At 39.4% G+C, this 9,998-nt stretch overlaps 1 pseudogene across 1 annotated transcript; it reads right to left on the bottom strand.

Moving 5' to 3' along the window:
• Positions 1–1,233: 1,233 nt before the first annotated feature.
• LOC311626968 (nascent polypeptide-associated complex subunit alpha-like) lies at positions 1,234–2,042 on the bottom strand (annotated as a pseudogene). Its single transcript has 2 exons — positions 1,898–2,042; positions 1,234–1,831 (listed from the first exon to the last, which is right to left on the bottom strand). The product of its transcript is annotated as a nascent polypeptide-associated complex subunit alpha-like (transcript).
• Positions 2,043–9,998: the final 7,956 nt, after the last annotated feature.

Below are 9,998 nucleotides of genomic sequence, written 5' to 3'. Positions count from 1 at the left end.
CCAGGAAACCTGTGACATCTCTCTGCCCAGTTGTAGAAGTGTGGGCTACTTCTGCAACAAACCTGTTTCCTTGCTCTGTCTTCAAAGGTAGGTCCAGGCCAGCCTATTGCTTGAGTTTCTACCCAACCAATGTCAGTGGACACATCCAGGCTCCCTCTCCCTCTCACCTGGCTGGATACATTATATGTTTGCGAATATTCTCCCAAATTCTACAATGAAATGGATAGAGAAAAATGCCATCTGCTTTGATTACTCTCTCCGGATTGAGTTTCTGGATTACTTTTTTGGGTCACCCTTGAGAGCAAATTTATGGATAATTTAAGCTCTTAACTGTTCCTTACTGTGAGGCTTCAGATGAAAATCAGAGGCAACAGGAACAAGTCTATTTATAATGTTATATATATATATATCAGTAATTTCACCTTTGAGACAATTTAAGCACATTTAGATCCAGGCTTTATCTATAGACAGAATTATACGACTTAATTTATGGACTTGTTTTCTCAAGGTATTGCTTCAGTCAATATGGTTGGACCAGTTTGGTGTGTAGAATTAGTCTCAGAGACTTTAATCATTCTTTCCAGGTGGTTTCTTTAGACAGGCAAATGATAGACAGAGCAAATGGGAGTTATTTTGTAGGCTGGAGATGACAAAGGAAGAGATTTCCAAGAAATAGATTTAAGTTCTCTTTAGCCTTCTTTCCCAGAAACTCTGAATTAAAGCACTTCATTTAGCAATCACTTATCTTGAGTCTTTTGTGTCCATACTCCTCAAATAAAGACTTAGTTCTGATCTACTGTATTGCTAATTTTGGCATGATCACCAAACTCCAATAACCTGTGTTTCTGTGCTATTTCTGCTTTGTTCTTGATTTCTTTTTTTTTTTTCTTCATCCCACAAGAAGCCATAAGTGTATTAATGATAGAAAGAGTACAAATTTCAAACCAAGCTGCAGTTACTCTTTTAAAAAAATATTTTTATTGATTTCAGAGAAGAAGGGAGAGGGACAGAGATAGAAACATCAATGATGAAAGAGAATTATGGATCAGCTGCCTCCTGCACACCCTGCACTGAGGATTGAGCCTGCAAATAGGGCATATGCCCCAAACAGGAATTCAACCTTGACTTCCTGATTCAACACTCAGCCATTGAGCTACCACAGATGGGCTGACGGGCTGCAGTTACTCTTTACACACACACACACACACACACACACACACACACTCCTCATTTTTAGATGGTTATATTTACAATGTCATTGTTGTTCCTCAGGGCTTGGACTGCCTTTGCTTTCAACACATTTGCTTGTGACATTGACCAACTCTATGCCTTTAACTTCCACATCTGTTTAATCAACCCCTTCCTCCTGTATAGTTGGAGTCTGTGTTTTCTTGAGTGTTGTGACAGCTTCACCTTGAACTTTGAATTTCTCAGCAGCTGTTAGCTGAGTTTGCTGAGATGAATCTTACATTTTGCCTTCCCCCTCAAATTATGTAGATCTCTGAAACAGGGCATGTGTAGACATCTGGTTTTGTGATTTTAAAGAGGATATTCTTAGATTTCTAGATAGTGACCCTAGTAACCTCTGAAACCTGTTAGGACCCAGTTTATGTTGCCTTCTTTCCACTCTGGCTCTCTTTGCTTTACTGACTTGTTGTTCATCAATTTCAGCAGCTGCTGCCAGCTGGGCTTGTGTGGTTGCCCGTGTGGTGGTCCTCGAGTTCTGGTACTGATTCATCATGGTCCGATTCTGTTCCAGACTCTGTCTCAGCCTGGGGCTATGGCAGCTCCTGCTCTGTAACAGGGATGATATCTGTGGTTTCCCTGGGTTCTTTGTGGGGAAAACGCAGAACCTAGATGATGGCAGAAAGAGAGACAGTGAGAGCGTGACCCATACCTGTTGTAGAAAGAAGCATGGCAGCTTTACTCTCGATTTCAATGCTCATACTTCCAACCCTGAATTTGCCATCTGTCTGGATTTCTGCTTCTCCCTTGTTGAGTTTTGGTGTCTGTGGCCTTGAATTTGCTAAGATTTGTACCATTGTCATGACTCAGAAGGAAGGATTCTGCGACTGCTTCCAATTCTCTATGATTGAGGAAGATTTCAAAAGTTAATGCATCTTTAACTACAAAGTCTTTTCTTATTTTAATCTTTACCTTTGTTGAAGTCATGTTTGAAACATGGGGGAAACATAGCGTTGCCTTCTTTTCAAAGCTACCACAACTTCCTAAAAATGGTGGCAGAATTAAATCCTGACATACTCAGAAACTTGTTCCTTTTCTACGTAATTACATTGTATGGGCTGCTCATAAATGGATTCATTAATGTAGCTCATACAGTGTAAAACAGTGTATGGCAACTAGGGGGAAATCAGTGATTCATGTTCTACAATAACTGAAAAAAAAAGGAAAAGTTCTTTTGACTAGTGCCTAGCATTTCCTCAATAGATAGGAGATTGGATTAGCACTGGTTGGCCTAGATAGGCCAACAGGGAACAGCAGGTAGAAAAGGGAAGCTGAAGTGTAACACACGGAAATGGAAACTGGCCTTTCAGGGACAGCTGGGTGTCTACAGCACAGGGCACAAAAAACAGGTTATGTGGTGGGATGATTTAGCAGATACTGGTTTTCAACCTGGTTTCAGAATCGCCAGTTCACTTCCTCAGCAAATATTTTTGAAGTTCTGATGTAAGTCACTCATTATATAGTGATATACCAAATGACAAAGACACAGATAGCCTAATCAGAAAGGGAGCATGTTCTTTGGATGGTGGCAAACAGGTTGTGGAGCAAAGTGGCAGCAAATTTCAGATGCAGTTCTCCAAGCCAGCAGCAGGAGCTGAGCCCAACTTAAGTGTTGCCTATGGATTTTATATCAGTGCTACTTCTGGGAACCATTTGAAATTGTTGTTGTTTTGTAGTATTAATAATACCGTATGTCAGGAAGATGAAAATCAAGGATTTCATGAGAAGTATCAGCAAAACACGCATTATAATTACATAGTTACAAATAAGATGAATATTTAATGTTATTTTAAGTGTGTGAACACTTAAACATTCTAGTTGATTTTCACTGGCAGGTTGGCATCACAAAGAAAGAACATTGTCTCGCCAGGCTAAATCAAAATCAATTCCCTTAGGGAAGTGCTCCTACTTGAAGTCAATTGTTTCTTTCTCTGAGCTCTCATCATATCAATATATCAGGGATGCCCATGTTGGCTATTGGGTAGGTCTCTGTGTTGGGAAGGATTCTAAGGCTAACTATGATCTCAAAGGAATAAAAGAATGTTATGAATGGTCATTGATATCTGCCAAAGACTTCAGAGGGAAGACAATGGGACATACTTGTGATTGTTGTGTCTTTGCCATTTTTGGTCTGTGCCTTCATTTGATACTCAACACGTATTGCTTCAGATGTATAACTACTTATCATTTTACTTATATAGGAAATTCTCACTCTTCACCATGGAGCTTCCTGTGAGCTGAATGTAAAACTGAGTTTTCATCAAATGGATTGTGCTTTTCCAAATGAGGAAAGTTTTCATTGTGCGATGTATTTCCAGCATCAAATATACCAAACAAAGAATGTCTCACAGGAGAAAATAAAAGGCTGGAAACAAAAGGATTGTACCTGCTTCAGAACTTAGAGATGAAAAAGACCACCTATGACTTTGCTCCCTAAATGTGGTTGGCAGATCAGCAGCATCAGATTTGATTATTAGAAGTGCATTAGATTAAACCATTAGATTAGTAGAAGTGCAGAATACCAGGGCCCTGCCTTTGCATTTCTCAATCTGAATCTGATGAATCTGCATTTTAGTAAGTTCCCTAGATGCTTCCAGTTCTCTCCAGGAAACCAGACCAGGAGGACTAGCAGACAGAACAAAGTCTATTACAACCACGAGATGGGCGCATAAGCCCAGTGCAGGGGTGACACTGGGCCAGGCCAACTCATCTGGAGGGTTGCAAGGAACAGCTACATCATAAATGCTTCCAGCTGGGCCTGGAAAGGCACTGCCAGCTCACAGGGCTTCTTCCTGGGAGAGATGATGTGGCTCTTCCAAAATCCCAACCAATGTCTTGGCAAGAGTTGGCACTTAGAGATTAATCAGTGGGGAGCAGGGCTCTGAGGTGTAATAAACAAAGGGGGAGAGAAATAGTCATGTCTACTCCATCCAACTTCCCTCAGGCTGCTCATTAAAATCATCTGGGGAGTCTTGGACACCCTCCAGAGCCTGGAACCACCCTAGAGATTCTGATTTAATTGGTCTGAGGTTTGTCCGAGGATTCAGTACTTAAAAAATTTCTCTAGTTATGTGCAAACAGCATTGCAAAATCTGTAATATTTTATCTCTTTATAGAACTTTAAAATAAAGATCTGCAGAGAAAAAAAAAAAGTATTTACACTCCATAAAAAAGCAGCTGTAGCACAGCCAGAATGGCTCAGTGGTTGAACATCAACCTATGAACCAGAAGGTCACAGTTCGATTCCCAGTCAGGGCACATGCTGGGGTTGTAGGCTCCATCCCCAACGTAAAGGCATGCCAGAGGCAGCCAATCAATGATTCTCTCTCATCATTGGTGTTTCTATTTCTCTCTCCCTTCCTCTCTGAAATAAAAAGACACACACACACACACACACACACACACACACACACACACATATATATATATATAATATATATATATATATATATATTATATATATATGTATTTTAAAAACAAAACAGCTATACTACAACATAAATATCTGCTATACAAATTAATATAAAAACTAAAGTAAACATTTAATTAGAATTGTCTTTTTATTGTGTCAGAACCTTGAAGGATGATAGTGAGGATGAATTTGAAGATCTGTATATATATTTTAAACAACAAATAAAATATTCTGTTTTAATTTTATTTAATATTTTTGTCACAGATTCTCAGAAATATCCATTGGGATTAAGAACTGGGAGACTGGATCTGTTCTGTGACTTCTTGCTAGCCATTAACTGTTCTTGAAACTGATGAACGTGTGGGTGAAGGTGAAGACTGGGTGTTAATTAGACTGTCTGGAAGTGGAGCAGCTCCACAAAAGGCTAATCTTGGAAACAAGGAGATTCTTTTTATTACCTTAACACCTAGTTTGCAAATTCTTATGACGATAAGGAGCAAGAAGCTAACTCTCACTGGGTGCCTATTCTGTGCAGAGCAAGATTTTCTCCTTTCAATTTGACGATTACCTTGTAAATTATATCTTTTTGGAGGGATAAAACAAGCTCAGAGAGACTAAATGTGTACCTTAATAAATGACAGATCAGGATTTGATCTCAGGAATGTCTGTGTCCAGGGTCCAGTGTCTTTGTATGGCACATAAGCTGTGTTCCCCAGAGGGCAGAGGGCCTGTTAGATCATGTTTCTTTATAGCCATAAAGATATTTCTACACATGCAAGATGGCTGACAATCATTTCTTTAAGATTCAGCAATTGTTTTGCCTGTGAAACATACTAGGTAGATGTGTACAGCTCTGTTTTACATGGTGTGAATGGGCTGTGGCCTGGCTCCCCTCACTTTTCATCACCTCCCTTCATTCTCTTTTTTGATGAATTTTTGACTATCCCCATCCTATGATATGTTTTTTTCTTTCCCTGAGGATCTACATAGCCAAATGTCAGCTGAATCCCCAGCTTCTCTCTAAATTCTGTAGCTGCTGATTGTGGCCTGGTAGTCTGTAAGTTTAGGTGGAGGATCAGATTGGTCCAAGCATGATGTTTGAGCCTTGATTTGAGGTAGAGCCAGGGGGAACTGGGGAAGACTTGTGGCCTCAAACACTCTTAATTTAGAGAGTAGTTCAGGCTTACCACTCAGTAGTTAACATTATGGGTTTCTGAGCCCCCGTGAATTTCTGAATTATTAATGTGACTGAATAAAACAGGCTGTTTTCAAAGGTTAATTCTGAGGCTGCCTCTTCTCTATAATTTGGTGCATTTAAGACTGAATCACGAAGGCTGGGCTCATGGGGAAACTTTTTTGATAATAACTCTACAAATGGACACAATGTTGAATCATGAAAATGAAAACTATATTTTTAAAATTTCTTTATTGATTAAGGTATTACATATGTGTCCTCATCCCCCCATTATTCCCCCAACCCCCTCAGAAAGCTGTATTTTTTGTTGGATTCGAAATTGTTGGATTTGAAATTGTTGGATTAGAAAGTGTTAAAAATGAGCAATTCTGTAAAAAAAAAAAAACACCAAAAAAACCCCACAAAACACACACACACACACACACACACAAAACAACAACAACAACAACAACAACAACAACACACACACACACACCAAAAAATCCACCAGTGACTAAAAATTAATAACAGAGACTAAAAATTAATAACAGTTGTAAGATGGGTTTCGTGATTAAAACAGACTTGTGGTGGATTAGGGCAGCTGTATGGGCACATGACTGTCACAGTTACAGTTTCACTACGAAGCATGATGTGAGCATTCGCTAGGCTGGGTAACGGTTCGTTAGCTAAGTGGAAAATGCAGTTGTATAACTGCTCTGAAACTTACCCAGGGCATGACTGTGGGATCTCCCCACCTCCAATTTAATGTTTGACTGATTTCCTCTCCACTCAGAGCTTAGATGAGAAAACCAATAATCATGTTAATAATATTGTGATTCATTAGGTACTACTATCCTAGGTATTGTTTTAGGCACTTGTATACATTAGATGTGAAGTTAAAAGCTCATAACTTCAGGACTTAGGGTAGGCACAGAGTACCGGTTTATATCTCTTACTCCACATCCTAAAGGAGCTAGGCCATTTTCAGGGACACCAGCATCATTATCATTGAGCTTCTCTGTAATTTATTTGAATGGGACAGATGCTAGAGTTGAGGATTTCCCTCTTACGCACAAGTCAAGCTCTGTTCAGGTGTCTGTGTGCCCAGAAAAAAATGAGCATTAAGAGTAGACTTGGTAGCATCTGATCCAGATCCTTTGTGTCTCAGTATAGTTAAAAGAGTAAGAAAAATATAAGCACTAATAAAGGGAACAATTCTGTGTTCACAGGTTGTCCCATATATTTTCCTGGGCAGGAATATTTGATGGGGTGAAAATCATGGAATCAAACAGCTTTAAAAATAAACATATAACCGATTTCTTCTCCCATGAAAAAAATGGACACTCTCTTCTGGGGGTTGCGTCAACAAAAGAACAGAGCTGGTGAGCCAAGTTCCAGCTGGATATTGGCTGCCACTCATCCTCTTGCCTGAGCCCTGTGCAATGGCCCATCCCAAAACACCTTTCATGACAACCCTGACATAAGATTTTTATTTGTATTATTTTATTGCTTTCACTCTTCAAAGAGTATTTCATCTTGAGATTCTCGATATCATTTTCAACTTGTAAGGAGAGGGAAAAATATTCTCTCTTCCTGAATTGAAACTAAGAAAAACAACTGCAATAAAAACCCAAATGTGGCCAGTTTTAACAGATCAATCAGTGGCTTTTGTACTGCAGAGCACAATTTATTATGAATTCTAGGTTTGGCCAGACGACCCATGGGTTTCTAAAGGGGAAATGAAGGTGCTTTCTGGAGGGAGGATCTATGTACTATGCCTCAAGACAGTGAGCAGATGCAGGCTTCTGAAGCCATTATGGGAGGGAGAAGAGTTATATGTCCAACATACCGAGCCACTCAGCCTAGGGCTAGGACATATTTTAACACAATTGTTGTAGAATTAACCATAAAATGCTGGAGGTTTTATATTTGAATTTAAGTAAACTTTTATCCCCCCAATATATTTATTGATATCAGAGAGAGTGAGAGAGAAATATGAATGATGGGAGAGAATTATTGATCTGTTGCCTCCTGCATACCCCACACTGGGGATCAAGCTTGCAACCTGGGCATTTGCCCTGACAGGGAATTGAACCCTGATCTCCTAGTTCATAGGCTGATGCTCAACCACTGAACAATGCCAGCAAGGCATAGGTTAACTTTTAAGTTCAGCCTGCATAATCTAATGATTCTTGTATCTGTATCTATAAAGTCTAGTTCTGGTTTTATTTCAGAACTCACTAGGCAGCAGAGAGGGAGTGAAGACAGAGATCAGCTACCCCTTAGCCGGGAGATAGATAGGGAGGCAAGGCCTGCCAACTGTGTGTGTGTGTGTGTGTGTGTGTGTGTGTGTGTGTGTGTGTGTGATGATGATGATGAGAGTTAAGGGGAAGACATTCTAAGGAGGACTGGAATCACATATCAATACTTTTATCTAGCTAGAAAGTGATATGATCAAGAGACAGAAAACTTATTTAATTCTTAAGAAACCTAAATAGTGATTTTAATAAGAACAGAGTATTTAAGTATATCTAGTCAGCTTTATAGTTTGATGAAACTAAGTGCTTAAATTTATATTTGTCATTTAAAGAAATCAGTATCTCTATCAGAATAAATATCCCTGTTTATCACACTTCCTCCAAAGACATCAGAGAATAAAAGTGTGATTAGAACCCAGTATGTTTTTTATATGATGTCTTCTATTTTAGAGTGTCCATCATGGAGCTCAAGCATTTGTCAGACTGTTCTTTTCCCTTTATTTCTCAAAATAAGCATTGAGTGGGAAGATTTCATTCCTATTTTATAATCACAGAAAGAGAAGCACTGGAGAGTAGATTTCTCCGCTTATAGTCCCACACCTGCTAATGGTGAAAGATCTTTTTCATTAGATCTTTGGGGGTTGAGGCCATGGTTCTTTAGCTTTTATAAGTGCTATGGAAGGCTTAGCACTGCTCACAGATAATTTTTCATGTATTTCTCACATTTCTGCCTCTCTTGGGTGCAGACACATGAACTGTCCTTTGCCCAGGATTGTCTTTTTAAGGAGATAAGTATAGCAAACCATTTTGAGATAGTAATTCTCTCCAGAGCAAAAGGTAGGCATGCTACCCAGTTTACAAGATTCATGTTCCCTAAGTTCAAAATTCTTTTCCTGAAATGAAAACCATTGGATGTGCAGGGATCCATATGGGTCCATTTGTGTAGGACTTGAAGACAAGGAAGAACAGACGACAATATGCTACTTGCTGTGCCATGAGTAATAAAGTCCTCTGTCTTTAACCCAAGAGTTATCAGCCAACATCCATGAAACTGTGGCAGGCTAACTTGTTACGTAGTCAATACAATAAAATAAACAGTTCTTGACAACTACAAAATGGTATTCAGTTAAAAATGATGGAGTAGAATAAAAAGCCAAATAACAGATTCTAGGGCTTCTGACCATAATTTATGGCTCTTGGAGAAGTCAGCACTTTTCTGCAAAGGGTAGCCAAAGAAGAAATAACAGCAGCCACACATTCACTGGGAGAAAAAGACACCTAGCAGAATGAACTGTGAGCAAATGTGATTAATCTACTTTGCTTGTATTCGAAATTGTTGAATTTGGAGTCATAAATTTGTGTGATCAAGAAATATCATATTATGCCCTGGCTGGTTTGGCTCAGTGGATAGAGCATTGGCCTGCGGACTGAAGGGTCCCACATTCTATTCCAGTCAAGGGCATGCACCTTGGTTGCGGGCACATGACCATTTGGAGATGTGCAGGAGGCAGCTGATTGATGTTTGTCTCTCATCGATGTTTCTAACTCTCTATCCTTCTTTCTTCTTCTCTTTAAAAAAAATCAATAAAATATATATATAAAAAAGAAATGTCATATTACTTTATTTTCTGTAAGTTACTAAAGTGGTAGGAAACCCAAATCTTGCCATTATTGTGCTCCCTTTCCTTCCTTCCAGGGGTTTAAATTTTGCCCAGAACATGGGGAAGAGCCAGGGTGGTCCATTATGGTTACCACTGATAGGCTCTTTGTCTAAGCAAATACAGTCCCCTCAAAACAGCTACCCCGCTCCTTCTGTGGTGACCTGACCATATGCCAACGCTTACCAGCAGACTCTGAGCGATGGATGAATGATTACTCTGACACATGATTGCTGTGAAAGAGAGGACTA

The sequence above is a fragment of the Pipistrellus hanaki genome (genome assembly GCF_964339955.1).
Source record: "Pipistrellus hanaki genome assembly, chromosome: 8".
Classification (NCBI taxonomy): domain Eukaryota; kingdom Metazoa; phylum Chordata; class Mammalia; order Chiroptera; family Vespertilionidae; genus Pipistrellus; species Pipistrellus hanaki.
Note: the sequence above shows the minus strand (reverse complement) of the source record. Positions and strands in the feature narration are given on the sequence as shown.